The 27721-nt window shown below is 35.3% G+C and overlaps 1 pseudogene; it reads right to left on the bottom strand.

Annotated features, from left to right (window-relative positions):
* Positions 1-1836: 1836 nt before the first annotated feature.
* On the bottom strand, positions 1837-27623 carry LOC146675289 (uncharacterized; annotated as a pseudogene).
* Between the last annotated feature and the right edge of the window lie 98 nt (positions 27624-27721).

The following is a 27721-nucleotide window of genomic DNA, read 5'->3' as shown; positions in this document are numbered from 1 at the left end:
TACTAACTTCTATTTAAGAGTAGTTTGACAAGAACAAAACATTGATTTCATTTATAAAAATCCAAGATGTTCATGGCCTAAGACTGAGAGAATATTTCATTCCCTACCATCTTTGCCATGTCATGAATTTCCTAGTTCGTGTTCCTTAGTTTGCAGTAGTGATGGCTAAACTAAGCTTTCTGAAGCATTGAAGCTTGTGTTAAAAAACGGTTCATTACTTGAGTCATCTCTGGTGACATCTGGTGGCCAAAAATATGAAGAACAGCTTTAATCTACAAATTGAAGTGTACTGCTTCATTATGACTGCCCACTCTACAGAGTGGAGTTCACAATTCTGTCTGGTATTGGGTCCCCTTTCTGCTGCTTTGAACATGTATTTTTTGGGGAGAAAAAATTATGTCTATTTGTTTAATAAATACATTTGATCAATAAACTTTCCTTATTTAAACATGTGCCATGGTGTGGTCTGTCTTTGCTTGTGACGTCTTGATGTTAGTAAACACAATAGATGAAAAATACATATATACATATAATAATAATGAACATTATTATTATGGAGTATGCTTTTGCTGTGAGGTCCTGCCTCCATGTACTTATGCAATTAATCACTGGACAGATGGACAGCTATGTTTATAAATAATATTATATCAGGTCAATTGTCTTATACATATTTTTGACCTGGAATTGATTGTGAACTTGAAAGGGAAAATACTTATGAACTTGTAAAGTAAAAACATGATGCATTTAAGGTTATCCTGTTTGGCTTTTATTTAAGAAGAGAATTTGTTCCACTGTGCGATGGTCGAGTCTGTTTCTTTCGGAGATAATTTCTCCTGCCTTAGAGAAAATCCGCTCACATGGAACAGAAGAGGCTGGCGTGCACAGAAACTGGTAGAGATGCAGGTATACGGTCTTCCTGGGTCCCACAGACTATCACCTCAACAGAATAAACAAATTCAATTGCTGCACATTTTTGTAGAATAACATTTTAAGATTGTTTTAAAAATAAAATAACACCCAAAACAAAGGCAAACAACAAGAACACAAAGCTGGCAAACCCACCCGATTGACCAAAATTAACTCAAAATACTCCCATGTGACAGAACCTCCTCTCCTCCTTGCTGGCTCCATATCTCTCAATAGAATGATCAGTGGTTTGTTATCTCTCACCATCAAAACACTCCACAAATCCCATGCATGATTTACTTCCTTATAAACCATTGAACCAGGTGCCGAAGAGTTACGTTCTAAATGAAGCCTCGACACAGTGTTTCTGACGCAGTGTTTTTTTGTGAAAGACGCTCCAGAGCGTCAGCTTCAAGCAGGCTATCGCTAGTTTCTAGATTCAAGTGTCCAGTTTAGTTTCTAGTTTTCACGTTTGAGGTTTTGGTTAGTTTTTTTGTGAAGTTTACTTTTTACGGAAAGTCTCCCAGCAATAAACGCTTTAAGTTCATTCTGTTTCGTGAGCCCTGCAGTTGGGTCCTACATCCTGCCTGCCACACAGGACACATGACAATAGGTTTTGAAATATAATGTTGTACTATAAATCCCAGAATTTTGTTTATTTGCATCAACACAATTGTAATACTTGCAAGAAAAACATCACATAGCCATTACTGAATGATCTCTTTTACTGTTAAAGAACACAGAATGAAGAGCAAAAAAAATATCTACTTTTATTTATGTATTTTTTTTTAAATTAAACAATTAATTTGTTTTGGTTCCTTTTTGAGGAAAGTAAGTAATAAATGTGAAAGGCACTTAAGAAACATTCTTTTCTTCTTTGCTGCATAGATCTGTTCACTTCCATTCAATCACTTCTTTTCTCTTCTCATGTTATGGTTTAACCTTCAGGACCTTCAGGGAAAAAAACTGTGGCAATATTCCATTTTTTCTGAAGAACTAGATGGGGAAAAAACAACACATGCACACACAACAGGAAATCAGTGGATGAAGTGAAAGTAAAATAAGAATGTCTTGATGCTGAAAATCAAACAGAGGTTAGTCTGACCTCCTCCAGTATATCCTGAATTTCTGAGTCTGACAGCTGAGGAAATGACTTCAGTCTCATGTTCAGTCCGATGATAAAGTCTGTTGATACAAAAGCACAATTTTTACATAAAATAATAAAAAGATCATTTTAAATGATAATGTACTCTTTTAAAATAACTATGTATTACTTTTCATTTCAGTACATAAAACAATACTATGATGTTCGTTATTATGATTTCATGAAATCTTTATTTATGAATTAAATTAAACAATTATTTTATTTAACTATCTGAAGTAGAGTTAACCAAGAACATATGACCTCATTACAATATTATGTTTTTATTTCATAATTTCTCAATTATATTTACATTTTATACATTTTTAAGTGAGTATTTTGTCTTGCTTTATCCTGACATCAGAATTATTTTCCGAGCTTCTGTTTTTAAAATTAAACGCCAATTCCAAAAATGTTGGGGCCCTATTTAAAATGCAAATAAAAACAGATTGCACTATTTTCCAAATCTCGTAAACCCATATTTTATCCACAAAACAATATTAAAAATAACTTCTTCTACCTGGAAAAAAGAAAAACGTACGATTTTTAAAAAAAGATATTAAATTGAATTTTTTTGAATGTGATGGTTTACAATGTGTAACATCACCTCTACCTTTCACAAGAGTCTGTCAATATGTCCTAGGCACTAGTGTACCAAAGCACCCATACCATCAAGGATACAGGCTTTTGAACTGAGCACTGATCACAGAACAGTTTTCACATTGCCTCAGTCCATTTTAAATAAGCTTTGGCCAATAGAAGACAGTGGCATTTTGTGTTTACCTATGTCTTTGCATGATAGAGCTTTAACCTGCATTTGTGGATGGCAGAGTAGAATATCTTCACAACAATTTCTGAAAGTTAGACATGAAATATGGACATCTATTGCTGATATTGGAGAGATTTCTCCAAATTGCGCAAAGTTTTCAAAGACATTATGTACTGTATGACAATGATGAGATATTCAAAGTGTTAGCAGTTTTATGTTCAGGAACGTTATATTACTTATTTATTATTATTATTCACTTTGTTTTTGCATTTCAGACAAAATTACCAATCTTTACTCTTGAGAAACCGGGCCTCTCTAAAGTGCTCTTCCTATAACCGATCATGTAATCTGCTTAGCTGAAAAGGTTCCTCCAGCAGCTCCTTTTGAGTACCACTTCTTTTTCCAGTTTTTTGATATCCCCATCCTTACTTTTTTGAGAAATGTTGGTGGATGTCTCAAAAAACACTAATGCAAAATAAGTTTATATGATACAGTTTCTATGTTCGATAGTTAATAAAGTATAAAATATTTTACATAGCTTTCCAACTGGATTTCCAGACCCAAACCCATCAGACAAATATGAGTAAAAAACAAAAAACAAAAACTAAAATGACCAAATGACACAAAGAGATAATTGCAGACACAAAGAAATAATTCAGAAGTGCAGCAAATTAAAGAAATGCAAATACTTACTAGGCCCTTAAGATATAGGAAGCAGAATCAGTGGTGTTTTTACATGAAAAAAAAAAAGATATTTCAAATTAAATTCAAATTATGCAACTGTTTTCCTGAAAATTGATTTCTGACAAGTAAAAAAAGAAAACACAAAAAAATTATACTGTTTAATTATTATCAGTAGTTTGTGAAAACATTGTAATGCAGTTTAAATCAATTGATTAATTTACCAGTGACTGCAGTAATGCTGACTCCACTGCTTCTGACGTTCTCAAACACAGAGTAGAGAGTGAATGTGTATTGAGTTCCAGCAGTGAGAGATGAGACTGTGTGATTCACTGGTCCATTTCCAGCTGGTGCACTGATGCTTGTCTCTGTACCATTAAACTGGAGAACAAAGCTGACATTGTTGTTGACTTTATTCCACTGCAGAGTGATGCTGGTTTCATTTTGTCCTGATGATATGAGGTTTTGTGCATTTGAAGGAGCTAAATGGAAAAATGAGAAAAAGTAAGTTTCAAAAATTCTTCCAAATTGATTTCTCACTAGTTAAAAACAGCAACAAATTATACTGTTGAATTATTATCAGTATTTTTTGAAAATATTGTATTGCAGTTTTACTCAATTGATTAACTCACCAGTGACTGCAGTAATGCTGACTCCACTGCTTCTGACGTTCTCAAACACAGAGTAGAGAGTGAATGTGTATTGAGTTCCAGCAGTGAGAGATGAGACTGTTTGATTCACCGGTCCATTTCCAGCTGGTGCACTGATGCTTGTCTCTGTACCATTAAACTGGAGAACAAAGCTGACATTGTTGTTGACTTTATTCCACTGCAGAGTGATGCTGGTTTCATTTTGTCCTGATGATATGAGATTTTGTGCATTTGAAGGAGCTAAATGGAAAAATGAGAAAATAAAGTAAGTTTCAAAAATTGTTCCAAATTGATTTCTCACTAGTTAAAAACAGCAAAAAATTATACTGTTGAATTATTATCAGTAGTTTGTGAAAACATTTTATTGCAGTTTAAATCAATTGATTAACTCACCAGTGACTGTAGTAATGGTGACTCCACTGCTTCTGACGTTCTCAAACACAGAGTAGAGAGTGAATGTGTATTGAGTTCCAGCAGTGAGAGATGAGACTGTTTGATTCACTGGTCCATTTCCAGCTGGTGCACTGATGCTTGTCTCTGTACCATTAAACTGGAGAACAAAGCTGACATTGTTGTTGACTTTATTCCACTGCAGAGTGATGCTGGTTTCATTTTGTCCTGATGATATGAGGTTTTGTGCATTTGAAGGAGCTAAATGGAAAAATGAGAAAATAAAGTAAGTTTCAAAAATTCTTCAAAATTGATTTCTCACTAGTTAAAAACAGCAACAAATTATATTGTTGAATTATTATCCGTATTTTTTGAAAATATTTTATTGCAGTTTAAATCAATTGATTAACTCACCAGTGACTGCAGTAATGGTGACTCCACTGCTTCTGACGTTCTCAAACACAGAGTAGAGAGTGAATGTGTATTGAGTTCCAGCAGTGAGAGATGAGACTGTTTGATTCACTGGTCCATTTCCAGCTGGTGCGCTGATGCTTGTCTCTGTACCATTAAACTGGAGAACAAAGCTGACATTGTTGTTGACTTTATTCCACTGCAGAGTGATGTTGGTTTCATTTTGTCCTGATGATATGAGGTTTTGTGCATTTGAAGGAGCTAAATGGAAAAATGAGAAAAAGTAAGTTTCAAAAATTCTTCAAAATTGATTTCTCACTAGTTAAAAACAGCAACAAATTATACTGTTGAATTATTATCAGTATTTTTTGAAAATATTGTATTGCAGTTTTAATCAATTGATTAACTCACCAGTGACTGCAGTAATGCTGACTCCACTGCTTCTGACGTTCTCAAACACAGAGTAGAGAGTGAATGTGTATTGAGTTCCAGCAGTGAGAGATGAGACGGTGTGAGTTACTGGTCCATTTCCAGCTGGTGCACTGATGCTTGTGTCTGTACCATTAAACTGGAGAACAAAGCTGACATTGTTGTTGACTTTATTCCACTGCAGAGTGATGCTGGTTTCATTTTGTCCTGATGATATGAGATTTTGTGCATTTGAAGGAGCTAAATGGAAAAATGAGAAAATAAAGTAAGTTTCAAAAATTGTTCCAAATTGATTTCTCACTAGTTAAAAACAGTGAAAAATTATACTGTTGAATTATTATCAGTATTTTTTGAAAATATTGTATTGTAGTTTAAATCAATTGATTAACTCACCAGTGACTGCAGTAATGCTGACTCCACTGCTTCTGACGTTCTCAAACACAGAGTAGAGAGTGAATGTGTATTGAGTTCCAGCAGTGAGAGATGATACTGTTTGATTCACTGGTCCATTTCCAGCTGGTGCACTGATGCTTGTCTCTGTACCATTAAACTGGAGAACAAAGCTGACATTGTTGTTGACTTTATTCCACTGCAGAGTGATGCTGGTTTCATTTTGTCCTGATGATATGAGGTTTTGTGCATTTGAAGGAGCTAAATGGAAAAATGAGAAAAAGTAAGTTTCAAAAATTCTTCCAAATTGATTTCTCACTAGTTAAAAACAGCAACAAATTATACTGTTGAATTATTATCAGTATTTTTTGAAAATATTGTATTGCAGTTTTACTCAATTGATTAACTCACCAGTGACTGCAGTAATGCTGACTCCACTGCTTCTGACGTTCTCAAACACAGAGTAGAGAGTGAATGTGTATTGAGTTCCAGCAGTGAGAGATGAGACTGTTTGATTCACTGGTCCATTTCCAGCTGGTGCACTGATGCTTGTCTCTGTACCATTAAACTGGAGAACAAAGCTGACATTGTTGTTGACTTTATTCCACTGCAGAGTGATGCTGGTTTCATTTTGTCCTGATGATATGAGGTTTTGTGCATTTGAAGGAGCTAAATGGAAAAATGAGAAAATAAAGTAAGTTTCAAAAATTGTTCCAAATTGATTTCTCACTAGTTAAAAACAGTGAAAAATTATACTGTTGAATTATTATCAGTATTTTTTGAAAATATTGTATTGCAGTTTAAATCAATTGATTAACTCACCAGTGACTGCAGTAATGCTGACTCCACTGCTTCTGACGTTCTCAAACACAGAGTAGAGAGTGAATGTGTATTGAGTTCCAGCAGTGAGAGATGAGACGGTGTGAGTTACTGGTCCATTTCCAGCTGGTGCACTGATGCTTGTCTCTGTACCATTAAACTGGAGAACAAAGCTGACATTGTTGTTGACTTTATTCCACTGCAGAGTGATGCTGGTTTCATTTTGTCCTGATGATATGAGGTTTTGTGCATTTGAAGGAGCTAAATGGAAAAATGAGAAAAAGTAAGTTTCAAAAATTCTTCAAAATATATTTCTCACTAGTTAAAAACAGTAAAAAATTATACTGTTGAATTATTATCAGTATTTTTTGAAAACATTGTATTGCAGTTTAAATCAATTGATTAACTCACCAGTGACTGCAGTAATGCTGACTCCACTGCTTCTGACGTTCTCAAACACAGAGTAGAGAGTGAATGTGTATTGAGTTCCAGCAGTGAGAGATGAGACGGTGTGAGTTACTGGTCCATTTCCAGCTGGTGCACTGATGCTTGTGTCTGTACCATTAAACTGGAGAACAAAGCTGACATTGTTGTTGACTTTATTCCACTGCAGAGTGATGCTGGTTTCATTTTGTCCTGATGATATGAGATTTTGTGCATTTGAAGGAGCTAAATGGAAAAATGAGAAAATAAAGTAAGTTTCAAAAATTGTTCCAAATTGATTTCTCACTAGTTAAAAACAGTGAAAAATTATACTGTTGAATTATTATCAGTATTTTTTGAAAATATTGTATTGTAGTTTAAATCAATTGATTAACTCACCAGTGACTGCAGTAATGCTGACTCCACTGCTTCTGACGTTCTCAAACACAGAGTAGAGAGTGAATGTGTATTGAGTTCCAGCAGTGAGAGATGATACTGTTTGATTCACTGGTCCATTTCCAGCTGGTGCACTGATGCTTGTCTCTGTACCATTAAACTGGAGAACAAAGCTGACATTGTTGTTGACTTTATTCCACTGCAGAGTGATGCTGGTTTCATTTTGTCCTGATGATATGAGGTTTTGTGCATTTGAAGGAGCTAAATGGAAAAATGAGAAAAAGTAAGTTTCAAAAATTCTTCCAAATTGATTTCTCACTAGTTAAAAACAGCAACAAATTATACTGTTGAATTATTATCAGTATTTTTTGAAAATATTGTATTGCAGTTTTACTCAATTGATTAACTCACCAGTGACTGCAGTAATGCTGACTCCACTGCTTCTGACGTTCTCAAACACAGAGTAGAGAGTGAATGTGTATTGAGTTCCAGCAGTGAGAGATGAGACTGTTTGATTCACTGGTCCATTTCCAGCTGGTGCACTGATGCTTGTCTCTGTACCATTAAACTGGAGAACAAAGCTGACATTGTTGTTGACTTTATTCCACTGCAGAGTGATGCTGGTTTCATTTTGTCCTGATGATATGAGGTTTTGTGCATTTGAAGGAGCTAAATGGAAAAATGAGAAAATAAAGTAAGTTTCAAAAATTGTTCCAAATTGATTTCTCACTAGTTAAAAACAGTGAAAAATTATACTGTTGAATTATTATCAGTATTTTTTGAAAATATTGTATTGCAGTTTAAATCAATTGATTAACTCACCAGTGACTGCAGTAATGCTGACTCCACTGCTTCTGACGTTCTCAAACACAGAGTAGAGAGTGAATGTGTATTGAGTTCCAGCAGTGAGAGATGAGACGGTGTGAGTTACTGGTCCATTTCCAGCTGGTGCACTGATGCTTGTCTCTGTACCATTAAACTGGAGAACAAAGCTGACATTGTTGTTGACTTTATTCCACTGCAGAGTGATGCTGGTTTCATTTTGTCCTGATGATATGAGGTTTTGTGCATTTGAAGGAGCTAAATGGAAAAATGAGAAAAAGTAAGTTTCAAAAATTCTTCAAAATATATTTCTCACTAGTTAAAAACAGTAAAAAATTATACTGTTGAATTATTATCAGTATTTTTTGAAAACATTGTATTGCAGTTTAAATCAATTGATTAACTCACCAGTGACTGCAGTAATGCTGACTCCACTGCTTCTGACGTTCTCAAACACAGAGTAGAGAGTGAATGTGTATTGAGTTCCAGCAGTGAGAGATGAGACTGTTTGATTTACTGGTCCATTTCTAGCTGGTGCACTGATGCTTGTGTCTGTACCATTAAACTGGAGAACAAAGCTGACATTGTTGTTGACTTTATTCCACTGCAGAGTGATGCTGGTTTCATTTTGTCCTGATGATATGAGATTTTGTGCATTTGAAGGAGCTAAATGGAAAAATGAGAAAATAAAGTAAGTTTCAAAAATTGTTCCAAATTGATTTCTCACTAGTTAAAAACAGTGAAAAATTATACTGTTGAATTATTATCAGTATTTTTTGAAAATATTGTATTGTAGTTTAAATCAATTGATTAACTAGCCAGTGACTGCAGTAATGTTGACTCCACTGCTTCTGACGTTCTCAAACACAGAGTAGAGAGTGAATGTGTATTGAGTTCCAGCAGTGAGAGATGAGACTGTTTGATTCACTGGTCCATTTCCAGCTGGTGCACTGATGCTTGTCTCTGTACCATTAAACTGGAGAACAAAGCTGACATTGTTGTTGACTTTATTCCACTGCAGAGTGATGCTGGTTTCATTTTGTCCTGATGATATGAGGTTTTGTGCATTTGAAGGAGCTAAATGGAAAAATGAGAAAATAAATTAAGTTTCAAAAATTCTTCCAAATTGATTTCTCACTAGTTAAAAACAGCAACAAATTATACTGTTGAATTATTATCAGTATTTTTTGAAAATATTGTATTGCAGTTTTACTCAATTGATTAACTCACCAGTGACTGCAGTAATGGTGACTCCACTGCTTCTGACGTTCTCAAACACAGAGTAGAGAGTGAATGTGTATTGAGTTCCAGCAGTGAGAGATGAGACTGTTTGATTCACTGGTCCATTTCCAGCTGGTGCACTGATGCTTGTCTCTGTACCATTAAACTGGAGAACAAAGCTGACATTGTTGTTGACTTTATTCCACTGCAGAGTGATGCTGGTTTCATTTTGTCCTGATGATATGAGGTTTTGTGCATTTGAAGGAGCTAAATGGAAAAATGAGAAAAAGTAAGTTTCAAAAATTCTTCCAAATTGATTTCTCACTAGTTAAAAACAGCAACAAATTATACTGTTGAATTATTATCAGTATTTTTTGAAAATATTGTATTGCAGTTTAAATAAATTGTCTAACTTACCAGTGACTGCAGTAATGGTGACTCCACTGCTTCTGACGTTCTCAAACACAGAGTAGAGAGTGAATGTGTATTGAGTTCCAGCAGTGAGAGATGAGACTGTTTGATTCACTGGTCCATTTCCAGCTGGTGCACTGATGCTTGTCTCTGTACCATTAAACTGGAGAACAAAGCTGACATTGTTGTTGACTTTATTCCACTGCAGAGTGATGCTGGTTTCATTTTGTCCTGATGATATGAGGTTTTGTGCATTTGAAGGAGCTAAATGGAAAAATGAGAAAATAAAGTAAGTTTCAAAAATTGTTCCAAATTGATTTCTCACTAGTTAAAAACAGTGAAAAATTATACTGTTGAATTATTATCAGTATTTTTTGAAAATATTGTATTGTAGTTTAAATCAATTGATTAACTCACCAGTGACTGCAGTAATGCTGACTCCACTGCTTCTGACGTTCTCAAACACAGAGTAGAGAGTGAATGTGTATTGAGTTCCAGCAGTGAGAGATGAGACTGTTTGATTCACTGGTCCATTTCCAGCTGGTGCACTGATGCTTGTGTCTGTACCATTAAACTGGAGAACAAAGCTGACATTGTTGTTGACTTTATTCCACTGCAGAGTGATGCTGGTTTCATTTTGTCCTGATGATATGAGGTTTTGTGCATTTGAAGGAGCTAAATGGAAAAATGAGAAAATAAAGTAAGTTTCAAAAATTGTTCCAAATTGATTTCTCACTAGTTAAAAACAGTGAAAAATTATACTGTTGAATTATTATCAGTATTTTTTGAAAATATTGTATTGCAGTTTTACTCAATTGATTAACTCACCAGTGACTGCAGTAATGCTGACTCCACTGCTTCTGACGTTCTCAAACACAGAGTAGAGAGTGAATGTGTATTGAGTTCCAGCAGTGAGAGATGAGACTGTGTGAGTTACTGATCCATTTCCAGATAGTACAGTGATGTTTGTCTCTGTACCATTAAACTGGAGGACAAAGTTGACATTGTTGTTGATTATATTCCACTGCAGAGTGATGCTGGTTTCCGTTTGTCCCGTTAGACTGAACGTTACTGTCATGGCAGAAAGCATAGAAAGTCACAACATTTATTTTGCCCATTAATGATTTCAAAGACAATGCAGTAACAAGTAAGCAATTCTTTGAACTATTGACTGACATAACCATTTAAGGTAAAATACACTTTTGAATCAGTTTTTAATTTACACTTGTACCTAAGTTTTTGCCACTTGCATACTCACAGCAGATGATATTCCTCATTAATAATAATTTAAGTCACGTGGTTACTGCCTGTGTTTTTATATAATCGTATATAATAAAACCTGTATACTGTATTTTCACTATATTTAGCTGGGATCTTGGCTTCGCATAAAGAAAAAGTAACAACAATAAGTAAATTTTTTATTTTTTTTATGCAGAACTTTAAATCTATGTAGGATGTGAGAGTAGAAATTAGATCTATTACTTGTCGTAAAACAGACTGATGAAAAGCTGTTGGAGCACAATTCATCCAACCATCGTCCCGAGTCACTGAAATCTGCAGCAACACACTGCTCATATCCAGAGTCTGGTTTCCCAGTGGCCCAGAATTGAAACAGAGAGTCACTCCCATCAGACCACACCTTTTGCCGATACAGACCAATCCACACAAAAACTCCATTTGCTGTGACTTTGATCTTGTCATTTTCTGTCTGATTTCGTATACTGTAAGAAGGCATGCAGAACTTTGAATACAGAGTTTAAACAATAGACATCTAAGCATCTAACACATAGTTTCACACACTTATTGTTCATCACTTATGTATCTTATTATGTTCTTTTGGAAACATAGTACCTTATGTGACAATTCAAGGATTTAGTGACACACTGAAAGTTAAACACTTTATGATAAATTAATTTTAATAATTCAACATTTACATCTTGTAGGTAAAGAGACATCATTGAATGTGTAGTGCAACCTTAATTGAAATGAATGAAAAGGCCATCGTGTCTGCATCTCATTTTCATGACTTCATAATCTTAGAAACTAATATTATTTCTTGGATGGATGAATCCTGTACCTGGGTAGATCAACATAATTGTTCCTGCAGAAACTCTGAGCATCAGTCCAGTTCATCAACAAATTAACCTTAACAAAAGATTCTTGACCATTTATTGTACCTGGAAATATATGGAAGAAGAGAAGAAATACAACATGTCAGAATGGATATCTGTAAAATCTGTAATATGTGTTGTGTTCATTGAGAAAAAAAGTGATCTAATTATAGATTTTTTCATAATTGTGGCGGAAAAACATTTCTTAATGTGCAAACCATCAAAAATATTATGTATAATTCTTATAAACTTACCATTATAGCACACAAAGTTTAGGATGTTGTCACAGTCACGGTCATCCCATTCACCATTGTATGGACTCCCACTTAAAAGTGCCACACAGTATTGCTGTCCATTAAGATTGTTGGGCTCATTAGTGTCCCAGTTTCTAAATGCTGTGTCTCCTTGACCATAGAAGCTGCTGTCATTTAGGGACCATCTCCAACTGTTTTCCAGGTCATCATGGAGACCTATCCATGCCTTACCTGTTTAAAAAGATGTTCATTAAATAAAAACAAGACTTTTCAATTCAGAAATAACCACAAACTGTTGTTCTTCTTTAACAAGCCAAAGTATATAATTTTTTAGTTTTATGTAATCCATTTAGATTTCTCAAGATGTTGGGAGTTTGTTTTATATGTATAGTCATATATGTTACATTTATAATACTAGTTTTAAGAGCTTACTTGTGTTTGTTGCAATGCTTCTGACAGCATTAACGTCAGCTGTGCTTTCTATGGTGGCCAGGTCAGTGTAGACATCTCTGCAGTGGCTCTGTGCCTCCGTCCAGTTCAGTGAGGTGCTCACATAGTAGTACTGATGAGTTTGACTAAATGTACCATTAACCAGCGCTCCTGAAACAAAGCATTGTCTTTTATTTTGGTAGTGTTCAATTTAACATTACTGTAAGGTTTCACAGAACTTTGTTCTCCTTTGTGACATTTTTGTTTGGCAGCAACTTTTAAGCAAAAACAAACAAACAAACAAACAATCAAATAAAATAAATCAAAAATCTCTTTGCAAAGTGCTATTATTGATTCATATTGTTAATATATAGATATTATCATGAATTTATAGCTTTCATCTTTTCTTTTGTATTCATGCTTACCCATTTACCTTTTGTTCAGTGACAAAATCTTAACCTAAATAAAATACACTCTACAGGAGAACAACATTCACAACTGTTTTTTGTTTAGTTCCCCCCCCATATTTCCCTGTGTATATAGGTTTCTGGAGCTGTAATTGTTCAGAACAAACAAAAGTACAAACAGAATTAATCAAAAAGATGCACCAACCTATCAGCACAAAGATGATCACCGTATAATCCATGAGTTACAACTAAGAAAAGATGAACAACAGTGTAATTAGTTACATTATTAGCTCATTCAGCCATATTTTGGAGTGGATAAATAAAGTGGATATAGATTGTTCTTACCACTATTTTAACTCCACGTACTTCAAATGTTTCTAAGTGTGCATGCTGCTTAGCACTAACCTGTCGAAAAACTTGTTTATAGTCTTACCATTGCTCAGTGAGTATTTAAAGATCATGTGAACAGCATAGATAAGAATTAAGGAAGTAAAAGAGAATCCTTTGTGCTGAATCGCTCCATGCCAGTAACAGAAAGTAAAATCTAAAAGCATGTAGCCTTATTCTTTACTGCACTGGTCACAGGAAATACAATTTCTTTCCAAAGGAAAGTGTACACATTTTTTTCATATCCATTGTATCTTTAGAAATATATTTAATTTGAAAATTGGTGGCCTGTTTGATACTTATTTTATCTGCTGTATCACTGGTTGACTTTTATGAATGCTTTGAGTAGCTTTTATCATGAATGTTTAGAACTTGTTAACAGGAGCAATGGCACTGCCTAAGTGAACACATGGGAACTTTTGTTTTTAGTATGATAAAATCTAACGTCCTGCATTTTTGCTCCACTTCACTTCACAGTAATTGTCAAATGGTGTCATTCATCATCCTTTTGTCGATTTAAAGATTAGTCGATTCCTCCATACCTTGCCTGATTGCTCAGCTATAGTTGTGGGAAACATCAGGCATATCTATACTGTCAGAAATTGCTCTGAGTCTGGAGGACTTTGCTTGCCACTGTGACTTGCCTGCCAACTCTTGGATGTGCTTCTCTCTATTCAGCCTGGAGCTTGCCGTACCCTTCCTCTGCACCGGTTGAGTTTCTAATAAACCTCTTAAACCTGTTTGCAAAGGAATCCAGTTGTTCATGAGCATCCAGATTCATTGGCAGTCTTCAACTTCATTTCACCATAGATAGAATCTGCTTATTACTGTCTCCCAAATGTTTGCAGATCTTCTGATAGCTGTGCAGATTTTACTTTCAAGTTTGTATTTTTAAAAAATCCAACTTTTGTGTAGGAAGTCTTGCTGTTTTTGTATACTACATTTAGAAATGCAAACCAATCACTATGGGAACTAAACACAAGACAGAGACTCTGAAGTGCAAAACATCAGTCTCTGCCATGGTTTGAACATTACTCTTTTGCAGTGTGCAACAGTCAGGAACTAGTTTGCCTTTCCCATCTCTATTAGCAAGACCGTTCTGTAGTATTTTAAATGGTTAAAGTACATTTTAAAATGTATTACCTCAATATCATAAAAGCACAGTCAGAAAAAAGACAAACAAAACTATTATTGCAAACAAGAATGATCTGACTGACAGAAAGATCTTTCATGTTCTTCTACATCCAAAATCTATATTAGAATTGTGGAAAAATAAGTGGTTCCAGTGACTCATTCCAAGTCCAAACCTCAACCAAGCTGGGTCCTCAGTAAAGGTTGAAGTAAAATATGTTATATCATTACTATGTCTAAGAAAAAGAAACACTCCAAATGCCTCTGTTGGTATGCTGTCAAGGTTTATCAGTGCACAGCTACTGCTGGACTCTTTAAAGAGCATTCTTGCGTGTATAGCAATGCAAAAGTATAACAAAATTTTCTGTAGCTTGGCACCGGTATCAGGACAGAAAAATCTAAAACATTTTTTCTTCCTTATCTTTTTTTGCTTCACTGCTTTCATGCAATGACAGTTTGTTCAAGGTCAACCTCTATTGTCCCTGTGTCTATCCTTTTTTAGGTCACATGACATAGGGCTGTGTTATTTCTTTATGCAGTAACAGGTTCCTTCTGGGTAAAATATGTAGTCACAAACAGTTCTCAGTCCTACAAGAAAAAAGCAGGTTATTTAGTTTTTGTGTGACATGGCACCTTACAAGGCATCTCTTTAGGATAACTAACAGGCTTCTCCAGCTCACCTGTGGCAAAAAGATAGACTAAACTCTTGTACATGTCTATAATTCTGCCACACCAGCTGTACAACATCATAGACTATGGTGGTGGGACATTAAACACTTCTAACACTTCATGATAGGAAGTGGCACTGGACAACCAGTACAAATACACTGGAAACTTCAGGTTATTTGCCCACCCATGGTCCTTGGAAGAACCTTTGCTTTGTTTCCCTCTTCAACATAGAAGTGGGCTTTAGGGCGGGACAGTTGATTGGTTGATTGATCACATTGGTGTCATTATGAACATAAACTAATGTTAAGTCTATTAGCCGCAACCGACCAACCACATGACGTCACGTTTAAAACTTTTACTTTACGCACTTATTTCTAAATTCAGCTTTACAGACAGAGTTACATCTATGTCCGTTTTTGAGAGCAGGGATGAGTGGTGTAAATTAGCTTTTATGTGTATAGCTTTTCATGTCCCCTTCAAACAGGAATTATTCTTACAAATATATGTATATCTGTCTTTAGTCTTATATTTTTACATATAATATTTAAACTAAAAAAAGATTCCAGGAGATTAATATTTTTGTTTATAACCTTTCAAAATCCAACATGTTTCTCCGTAATGTACTCTAAACTTTGAGTATTAATGAAGCAAAACATCTGACCAGTAATGAATAGACTTTATGACACAAGAAGAAGCAAAACTCAGCACATTGTAGACGGGATGAGAGACGGTCAAAATCAAACAGGAAACACACAGAGTGAGACACATGGACTTTACACTGGGACCAGGGAGAAACAGACATGGCTACACGCTACTATATGCAATAATATAGAGATTTCGGACCTACCATTCATTAGCTTAAATATCAGACAACATGTATGCATCAACATCAACTCCTCTTAGCACGGTGGGCGTTTCTAAAAGTCTTCTTTAATCCATGCAAACGTACACTCACCTGACATACTACAGAACAATAATAAGATTACATTTCCAGATTGGAGTTGTAAAAGAATTAAATACCTGGAACATATATTTGATGGAACAGACTTTATTCTGTTTGACAGATTAGTTATGCAGTATGGGATTAACAAGATTAGATTTTTAGAATATCAACAAATAAAATCTTTAGTAAAAAAGAAATGTAAGCATAATCACAGTCAAATTGCAAACCCCAGCAAGTGTGGAGCAATTCTTTAATTTCAAACCCCCAAATTACTGTTCAAAATATACAGGACACTCTCCAAAACAGATGAATCAATATCCCTTCCTATTGCAAAATGAGTCAGTTTTCATTCAAAAGATCAATGGTGTATGATAAATTACCCACAGTGGTTAATTGTAGTAAGTGGTTAAAAGTAACTGTGTCAACATTTCATAGGTCTGAGTTCATAAACAGAAAACTAAAAGCCCTGAGTAGTCTGTTTGTTGTGTCTCTAAATCTTCAATAGTGGATTCTGACCATTATTCTCCCTGCAGAAACTCTGAGCAGTACTCATATAAGAATTTGTATTTTTTGCAATGCTTCTGACAGCATCAAGGTCAGCTGTGTTCTATGGTCACCAGGTCAGCGTATCTCTGTCCATCTGTCCAATTCAGTGAGGTGCTCACAAAGTAGTACTGATGAGTTTGGCTCGAGACAACACTAACCAATGCTCCTAAAATAATCAGTTCAGTTTCAGAGGTTTTGTGGTAGGATTTCACAAAACTTTTTTGCATGAACACCCCTGTAACGGAAGCCCTCCTGGTGTCTACCCTGTTCCTGCTGATAAAAACAAAGGGAATAGCCTCGCAAGCCTGTTGTCCTACAGCTACACCTGTTCAGGTCCTCTCTAGATTAGTGGACTTGGTAAACAGCTGGGTTAAATTTATTGGCTTGGAAGCCAGGGGTGTAACCTGTAAGAGCAATTCACACTAATGTAGATTTATACTCAATCACTTGAATTATATTTATTTAATTAACCTACCTTGAGCTGATCTTTATGACGAGAAAGGTTGGAAAGGGAATGGGAGCAACCATGCTTGAATATGCGCTTTCTCTGTATTCTGTGTTGAGTGGAAATCAAAAACTTTGCAAAACTTTGGAGAGAAAAAGCTATAGAGAGGAAAAAAAATACAAGACCAATTTGTATTGTCACAATTTGGGCAGCGGCTGATCCCTCTGGTGCCTCTGCTGGAATTTCCAACAGTTACGTTTTTAGACCCAATCTTCTGGATCTGATTACACCAACTGTATACTGCAGTTTTGTAAGGAGATATTTACTGATTATTGTGATTATTTACACTTGTCAAAGTTTTCTTACATATTTACACATTTACACATGTACTTACACCAAAAAGGACAAGTCTGTCTCCTAATCAATTCTGTGTTGACTGATAATTGACTATATTATGCTTTCAAAGAATTGTGCAACATACAAACAATGAATGCTTCACTAAAACTACCCTTAAACAGGACTGAATTAAATGTCTGAAACATAAACCATTTTCCCAGATGTAGCCAGGTAGAAATGAAAGACAACTGACCTTTGAGCACGAGGATGATCAGTGCACAATCCATGAGTGAAAAGTTTAGAAAGGCACAGTGTATTAATTTATCTGGTGCAAAGTTTTTTAAACTTTATCCTTTATTGTACAATTATTGTACATATTCACTTACTGTATATAATGTTCTCTTTTTGCACAGTCTAGGAGTGCTTCAGGGCACATTCACTGCGTGTTGTACTCGTATAACTATGCATGTGGCAAATAAAGAATCTTGAATCTTGTAGTCCAAGGAACGACTACATTTCAGATGGCTCATCTTTCAGTCTTTTGCTGTTGTTTAACAGTGCTTACTTATAATTTTAAAAGAGGTTTCCCATAGATCAGAATAAAATTTAAGATAAAAGTAAGTAAAACAGACCCATCTTTGGCAAATATTTTGGTGTGGATGGATTGCAGGTTCTTTCATAACTAGCCTGGATCTATTTGTATATTTCCCTTTGGCTCAGGTTAAATAAGATAGAGCTCTGCTTGTACTCTCTCAGACCATAGAGAACAGTGAAGCTTATAACCAAATTCCCAACCAATTTAATAGACAATGGCAAAGTGGTGACACATCTAAATCATGACCTCTTCTACTGTTAAGGTACAAAGGATAAAGATGTACAATGCTCTTTCCCAGTTATACCCCCCAAAAAAGAATTTATTTATTTATTTTTGATTCTGTTTAGGGAAAGTAATTAAAAATATAATTTTTCTATAACAGTACAGATCCAGTCACTTTCTCTTAATCTCATGTCTTCTCCTCTGGTGTCATGGCTGAACAGGCTTAACCTTGAGGAATGAAAACTGTGGCAATAATCCATATCGTCTGAAAAACTAGATTGGGACAACAACAATAAAAAACGTCACCCACGCACATAATAGAGAAAATGTTAATGTTACCACTAGACAAAAAATTCTAAAGACTATTTAAAAGTAAATTTTAGGAAGCTGATAAAAAAGAAAAGCAAACACAGGGAAATCTCACCTCCTTCATCTTATCCTGTATATCCAAGTCTGACAGCTGAACAAATGACCTTAATTTGATCTTCATTCCAACAACATAATCTGTTCAAATAAATAAAAACAAGTTACTTGAAATAATAACATGAAATAGTCAGTGTGACTTCATTACAGTACACAAAAGCTACACTATACCTACATGACCCATTCCAATTTGATGTTACAGATATTATTATTTATGAAAAATTTATTTAGAAGAAATTTGGAGAAAAATTTCTAGTATTCAAATGCCTCTTTGTTTACCGAGAACATTTTTATCTGACATTTTATTATGACATTTTCTACATAACAGTGTCTTCTTTCATTTTAATATTACGATTAATATTAGGATTAAATTTAAACTAATTCCTAGTGTTTAAAATCTGGCCAAATGAATCCAAACACATGACACATAATGAAGTAAATTAAGCACTGGATAAAAATATGAAATTCATCTCATCAGACACAAATATTTTTTAATAAAAACTAAATATAATACAAAATAATAACAAAAAATATAAACACTTACTAGGTCCTTTGTAGAAAGCAGAGTTTATTGTGTGTTCACACAGAAAAATAAAGAAAAAAATAAACATTTAAAATTAAATAAATATTTCTTTGACATGTCTTCATAGTGTAAATCAAACATTGCATTGCATTAATGAATCAAATGAAAAATCAAAAGAACAATACTAAAGGATAAGGATGGTTAAAGACACGGATGAGCGGCTGAAGGAAGAAGTGTTACAGACAGGAAATTAAAACCCACAAAAATAGTAATTTTCCTTTAATTTATCCTACATTTAATTCAGTTTGAATGATTGCTGATTGTACCTTTTACCAAGTACATCAAGAAATACTGAATTACAAAAACTTAATCATACAAAAGCATATATTATGATCTGCAAAATCACAGCAATTGTCCTCAGAGGTAGACGAGAGCTTTTTGCTTCACTACTGTAGTGTCCCTAACACTATTTTTGAAACATATTAACTCACCAGTGACTGCAGTAATGCTGACTCCACTGCTTCTGACGTTCTCAAACACAGAGTAGAGAGTGAATGTGTATTGAGTTCCAGCAGTGAGAGATGAGACTGTTTGATTCACTGGTCCATTTCCAGCTGGTGCACTGATGCTTGTCTCTGTACCATTAAACTGGAGAACAAAGCTGACATTGTTGTTGACTTTATTCCACTGCAGAGTGATGCTGGTTTCATTTTGTCCTGATGATATGAGGTTTTGTGCATTTGAAGGAGCTAAATGGAAAAATGAGAAAAAGTAAGTTTCAAAAATTCTTCCAAATTGATTTCTCACTAGTTAAAAACAGCAACAAATTATACTGTTGAATTATTATCAGTATTTTTTGAAAATATTGTATTGCAGTTTTAATCAATTGATTAACTCACCAGTGACTGCAGTAATGGTGACTCCACTGCTTCTGACGTTCTCAAACACAGAGTAGAGAGTGAATGTGTATTGAGTTCCAGCAGTGAGAGATGAGACTGTTTGATTCACTGGTCCATTTCCAGCTGGTGCACTGATGCTTGTCTCTGTACCATTAAACTGGAGAACAAAGCTGACATTGTTGTTGACTTTATTCCACTGCAGAGTGATGCTGGTTTCATTTTGTCCTGATGATATGAGGTTTTGTGCATTTGAAGGAGCTAAACGAAAAAATGAGAAAAATAAAGTAAGTTCAAAAATTCTTTAGAATTGATTTCTTGTTACTTAACAACACAAATAATGTTATTGTTGACTTAATTCAATAATATGTGATAACATTGTAATGCAGTTTAAATCAATTGATTAACTCACCAGTGACTGCAGTAATGGTGACTCCACTGCTTCTGACGTTCTCAAACACAGAGTAGAGAGTGAATGTGTATTGAGTTCCAGCAGTGAGAGATGAGACTGTGTGAGTTACTGGTCCATTTCCAGCTGGTGCACTGATGTCTGTCTCTGTACCATTAAACTGGAGAACAAAGCTGACATAGTTGTTGACTTTATTCCACTGCAGAGTGATGCTGGTTTCATTTTGTCCTGATGATATGAGGTTTTGTGCATTTGAAGGAGCTAAATGGAAAAATGAGAAAATAAAGTAAGTTTCAAAAATTCTTCCAAATTGATTTCTCACTAGTTAAAAACAGCAAAAAATTATACTGTTGAATTATTATCAGTAGTTTGTGAAAACATTTTATCGCAGTTTAAATCAATTGATTAACTCACCAGTGACTGTAGTAATGGTGACTCCACTGCTTCTGACGTTCTCAAACACAGAGTAGAGAGTGAATGTGTATTGAGTTCCAGCAGTGAGAGATGAGACTGTTTGATTCACTGGTCCATTTCCAGCTGGTGCACTGATGCTTGTCTCTGTACCATTAAACTGGAGAACAAAGCTGACATTGTTGTTGACTTTATTCCACTGCAGAGTGATGCTGGTTTCATTTTGTCCTGATGATATGAGGTTTTGTGCATTTGAAGGAGCTAAATGGAAAAATGAGAAAAAGTAAGTTTCAAAAATTCTTCCAAATTGATTTCTCACTAGTTAAAAACAGCAACAAATTATACTGTTGAATTATTATCAGTATTTTTTGAAAATATTGTATTGCAGTTTTAATCAATTGATTAACTCACCAGTGACTGTAGTAATGGTGACTCCACTGCTTCTGACGTTCTCAAACACAGAGTAGAGAGTGAATGTGTATTGAGTTCCAGCAGTGAGAGATGAGACTGTGTGAGTTACTGGTCCATTTCCAGCTGGTGCACTGATGTCTGTCTCTGTACCATTAAACTGGAGAACAAAGCTGACATTGTTGTTGACTTTATTCCACTGCAGAGTGATGCTGGTTTCATTTTGTCCTGATGATATGAGGTTTTGTGCATTTGAAGGAGCTAAATGGAAAAATGAGAAAATAAAGTAAGTTTCAAAAATTCTTCAAAATTGATTTCTCACTAGTTAAAAACAGTAAAAAATTATACTTTTGAATCATTGTCAGTAGTTTGTGAAAACATTGTATTCCAGTTCAAATTAATTGATTAACTCACCAGTGACTGCAGTAATGTTGACTCCACTGCTTCTGACGTTCTCAAACACAGAGTAGAGAGTGAATGTGTATTGAGTTCCAGAAGTGAGAGATGAGACTGTGTGATTCACTGGTCCATTTCCAGCTGGTGCACTGATGTCTGTCTCTGTACCATTAAACTGGAGAACAAAGCTGACATTGTTGTTGACTTTATTCCACTGCAGAGTGATGCTGGTTTCATTTTGTCCTAATGACCTGAAGGTTTCTGCCTTTGGAGGAACTGAGACCGAAAAAACAACAACAACTAAGCGTTTCTTTTAAATCAATTAACTTCTCATTAGATATTGAAATACGAGAATATTAGAATACAAAAATAAAAAGATATCCATGATGTTTATTCTAAATTGTTCTTTGCCTGTTCTCTGTGTTTGCCCTTTCCCATATGTGCGTAACATTAACTTTAAATGCCCTTTGAGAGATAAGTGGAAATTTGGATGAATGTTGCATCACTGTAGATGAAACGGATCAAATAGTCCTTGATATGAGCTTAACAACAGTGATGTTGATGAATAAACACTGTGGAACATTTTTCTGCAGTAGGCAGATTTGCTTTGATGGTTTAAGAACAATTTTCCAATAATATAGTTTTATGTGTAGTGATTTATCTTTAGATTGTAGTATCACTTCTTTCTATTAACGAAATATTTCAAAAAAATAAAAATAAAAAAATCCGGTACCACTCAATATTATTAGATGTTTATCTTTCTTTCACCATCCTTGAGCTTTACTATTTTTAAATTTAAAAGTAAAAGAGAATGCAGTTGCGAGAGAAAATTCAAGAAAAATAAAGAACTGACCAATGACCAGAAAACAATAGCAGTTTTGTAATTTAAATATAATTTACTGGTCTGAGTGGCTTCTGTTATGAAGACAATACTGCAAGCCTCTTTTTTAAATAAAGAGAGGCTTTAGAGCAGTTTACAAAACAGTGTAGTACAATATTTACAGTTTTTTCTGAATGCCTAAACCCTAACTGTGATTCCTGTAGCACAATCTCTAAAACTATTCAGACTTATAGCAAAACCACTCACTGAGTTTGCAAAACTAAAAGCACAAAAACTGCTTTGCACTCAGTTTGCAATTTTGTAACACACACTTTGCAAAACTGTAGGCACAATTCACTGCACAACACTCAATTACCAAATTTCCAACACACTCCTAGCAAAAGTATACACATGTATGGCTATCATTAACACTAATTTGCCAACTGTCTGGCACACTTTCACATGTGAAAACTTTTTTAGATAATTAGTTCACTTTGCAATCAGCCTAAGCACTATAATACAGGTAAGCTGTGTGTGCGGAGTACAATGGAGGGAGCAGAAAGAGTGAGAAGTAGAGGAGGCCGAGGAAGAGGACGTGGAGGTGAAGAAGTAGGATGAAGAGGACGACAAGGACAAGGAGGAGCAAGAGGAAGACGAGGAGGGGGGAGAGGAAGGGTAGGAAGAGTAAGAAATAGAATTGCTGATGACATCAGAGCTACAATAGTGGACCATGTAATCAACCGTGGAATGACCCTGAGGGTAGCTGGCCAACGGGTCCAGCCTAACTCGAGCCGCTACACTGTAGCAAGCACCATAAGGACATCTTGAAATGAGAATCGGTTAGTACAGTCACTTCGCACAAAGATTTGTAGCACTGCCGTATGCCAATGAGAAACACACCAATACCATTGATGTAAAAATACTGAAATTGTTACTTTACAGAATTGCTAGATGACCAGATGCTTTTGCAAGAGAACTACAATGTTTTGATTATTGGGTGACAGGTTTTCTTATTTGTGTGAAGAGTTTTGCAAAATTAGCCAATGGTTACAAAAAATGTGCTTAAGCAATCAGAAAAAACTGTAAACAGATTTGGAGGAGCTAAATGTATCCTTAGTTGCGTTGGGTCTATTATCTATGTCAGGTAAATGAATCAAAACATCTGGACACAAAAATTGCCAAAGAAGAATTAGGAGGACCAATTGCGAAACTATATTTTAAGTAGTTGAGAAGAAATGCGTCCACAGCAGATGACTCTGCATGTTTTACAGCAGATGCCTATTGTGACAGGGACTTAACATTACTGCCATCTTGTGGCCATAGTCAGCTATTGTTCCTGGAAGCTGAATTAATTCCACTTGATAAAGGAACCACTAAAACAAGGCAGGTAGGCATTCTCATATCTGTGTTTGTATTAGCAATAGCTTGAGCTTCTCAAGCTGTTTGTAGCTGATTTTTTGCAGATTATGACAAAATTTTATGTAATATACATTCTGAAAGACAAAGATTTGGAATCCCCCCAGAAATTCCTTATCAGCTGTCTCAGACAGATCCTCCACATTCGCTGGCACACACACTCAGAAATATCATCTTATGGGAAAGAACCTGTCAACTTCCAGTAGAGGAAGAAATCAGGAAGAAAAGATGGTGCTGGGTAGGGCATACTTAAACTGCCAACCAACATCCCAGGCAGGCTCTCAGGTGGATCCCTGAAGGCAAGGAAAAGAGAGGCTGCCCAAGAAACACCTGGCGACGAGACCTCGAGGCAGAAGTAAATAAGATGGGCTACACCGAGAGCCAACTAGAAAGAATGGCTCAGGAGAGAAATCTCTGGAGATGGACCTTACCCTGGGAGGGGTGAGGGGCAGTAGTTATACAGTGAGGAAAATATTTGTTATCTTACTGGTAAATGCAGTAATGCTGACTCCACTGCTTTTGATACTCTCCAACACAGAGTAGAGAGTGAATATGTATTTAGTTCCAGCAGTGAGAGACGAGACTGTGTGATTTACTGGTCCATTTCCAGCTGGTGCACTGATGCTTGCCTCTGTACCATTAAACTGGAGAACAAAGCTGACATTGTTGTTGACTTTATTCCACTGCAGAGTGATGCTGCTCTCATTATGGGCCGTTGATCTGAAGTTTACTGTAAATGACAGAAATGACATAAAAAACCCTGAAATGTCTTTTATATAGTTTTGTGATCAGTAGATTTGAATTGCATTTAGCTGGGCTGAAAACAACATGTACTCCCACTTTGATCTTAAAGGACTACTCATACACTACTAATTCCTAAACCAAAGTGCTGGTTTTAGTATTAATATTCAGTAACAAATAAATTGCCTTAATAGAAATATGTTTATTCGATGCAGGCTTTTCCATCTGTTAAGTATGTGAGAGTAGAAATTAGATCTATTACTTGTAGTAAAACAGATGGATGGAAAGTTCTTGGAACACAATTCATCCGACCATCGTCCTGAGTCACTGAAATCTGCAGCAACACACTGCTCATTTCCAGAGTCTGGTTGCCCAGTGGCCCAGTATCGAAATAGATAGTCAGTCCCATCAGACCACACCTTTTGCCGATAGAGACCGATCCACACAAAAACTCCATTTGCTAGGACCGCGATCTTTTGACTTTCTGTCTGATTTCTTACACTGCAAGAAGAAGAGTTGGATTTTGAATACAGAGGAAAAATCTCTCTCTCTTTTTTTTTCTTCAAATTTTCAAAGACAGTGTATTGAGTGGCTATTTAAAGATTTGACAATAACTTTTAATTAACAGAGGAATTGATATTTTATATAAAGCAAATACTTTTAAAATTTTCTATGACTTTAAACCAATTTTCATTTAAAACATAAAAGCAAAGGCTGTTGTAAAATCAGGGAATGTATCTTGTAATTTCAAATTTCGTTGGGAAAAAATTGCCAGAACAGAAAAAGGTAACTTGTGTTGTGCCTTAAAGTCTTCTTTAGTGGATACTATACCTGGCTAGATCAACGTAATTATTCCTGCAGAAACTCTGAGCATCAGTCCAATTTACAGTACTGTTAACCTTAACAAAGGATGCTTCACCATTTATTGTACCTGCAAATATACAGAAATAATGAACCAGTAGACTGATAGGTTGGACTAGCTGATGAAATAGTTTTTATAAAATGTGTGCGAAGTTCAGGAAATGAAAAGTGAGACCTAATAGTAGATTTATGATCTAGACCAGGGGTGGGGAACTCCAGGCCTCAAGTGTCGGTGTCCTGTAGGTTTTAGATGTGTCCTTTATCCAAAACAGCTGATTCAAATAGCTAAATGACCTCCTTAACATGTCTTGAAGTTCTCCAGAGGGCAAACTAATCATTTGATCCAGGGTAATATCTAAAACCTGCAGGACACCGGCCCTTGAGGCTGGAGCTCCCCACCCCTGATCTAGACTGAGTAGGTCGAAATGATTTAGGAGAAATATTTGACACATTGTTAATTCTTACTCCATGTAAACTCACCATTATAGCACACAAAGAAGTATTTATCACCACAATCACGGTCATCCCATCTATCACTGTATAGACTCCCACTTAAAAGTGCCACACAGTACTGTTGCTGTCCATTAAGATTGTTGGGTGAACCAGGATACCAGTTTCTAAATGCTGCCTCTCCCACACCATAGAAGCTGCTGTCATTTAGGGACCATCTCCAACTGTTCTGCAGGTCATCATGGAGACCTATCCATGCCTTACCTGTTTAAAAAGATGCAAATTGTTGTTTTCTGTATTCCTTTAAGGTTTCTCAAGAATTTGTTTTTTGTCAACTTAGAATAGAATAGAATAATCCTTTAATTGTCCCACAAGGGGAAATTTGGTTGTAACAGCAGCCAGAAAGACACATATACAAACAAACAGTACACAGGACACAGAACAGAAACATAGACAATTTTTTTTCTTACATATTTACATTAAGGACAATGGTTACTATAAACAGAGTGTAATTGTATATATTTCTACAGTTTGTTATGTATGATTTATATTTCCAATATCAAGAACTCACCTGTGTTTGATGCAGTACTTGTGACAGCATAAAGATCAGCTGTGTTTTCTATGGTTGCCAGGTCAGTGAAGACATTTCTGCAGTGACTCTGTGCATCTGTCCATGTCTTTGAGGTGCTCACAAAGTAGTACTGACGAGTCTGACAAAAGGCAACACTAACCAGTGCTCCTGAAATAAGGCACTATTTAAATTTTGCAACACTCAATAAAACACAATATATTATCGTTTATACTGTAAAGAGGGAATATGGATAAAATAGGTTTAGAAATATTACTGTAGGTTTCCCAAAGTGTCTTATATAAGAATCTACTAACTTATAGGTCAACAGCGAAATAGATTTTTTTAAGGTCCTGTTATTGTTTTATTATTTCTTCATATACTTAAAGACATTGTTTTTCTCACATTCATTCTTACACATTTCTCTACAGCAAGAAGAAAATTCCTATTCTATCTCTTTATGTCATTGACTGGATTATACTTCCATATAGCTGTGCTGAAATGTTGAAATTCAGTGTGTTGATACGCTGATGAATGCTACACTGAACCTACCCTAAACAGCACTGAATTTAAACTCTAATACCAAGAAAATTTGTCCTCTGCAGGCTTAGCTAGCTTTTGTTTTAGTTTCAGTCTTAAAAAAACAATTGAATAGGTTTACATAAATATGGTGAAGTACGCGTCAAACAGTATTCATAACAGATTAAGAATAGTTTTTTCAATCATTTAGTTTCTTTTGCCATATTACAAAAATCTAAAATCATGACTACAGCGACAAATTTAGTGCCCTATAGAAAACATTTATAGCTGATAGATACAACTTTTTTTAAGCTGACCTCTCTGTTGCATGTTATGTAGAAACACCTGTATGTAGGTAGGATTGAAAGAAGATTGCTTAAGCTGAAATTCTTTTTAAGAAAAAGTGTCACCAACCTGTTAAGGCAAAGATGATCAATCTATAGTCCATTAGTCAAAACTGTAAAAAGAGCCACAATGTTAAACAGCCTATTTTAAATGAATATACCTTCAGTAAAATACATGTAGATATGTGCAGAGAAACTCATC

This window comes from Rhamphochromis longiceps, linkage group LG3, assembly GCF_057381845.1.
Source record: "Rhamphochromis longiceps isolate RC_006_pf linkage group LG3, R_longiceps_female_GT1.1, whole genome shotgun sequence".
NCBI classification, from domain to species: Eukaryota; Metazoa; Chordata; class Actinopteri; order Cichliformes; family Cichlidae; genus Rhamphochromis; species Rhamphochromis longiceps.
The sequence above is the reverse complement of the archived record's forward strand: the minus strand, read 5'-3'. Positions and strand labels throughout refer to the sequence as shown.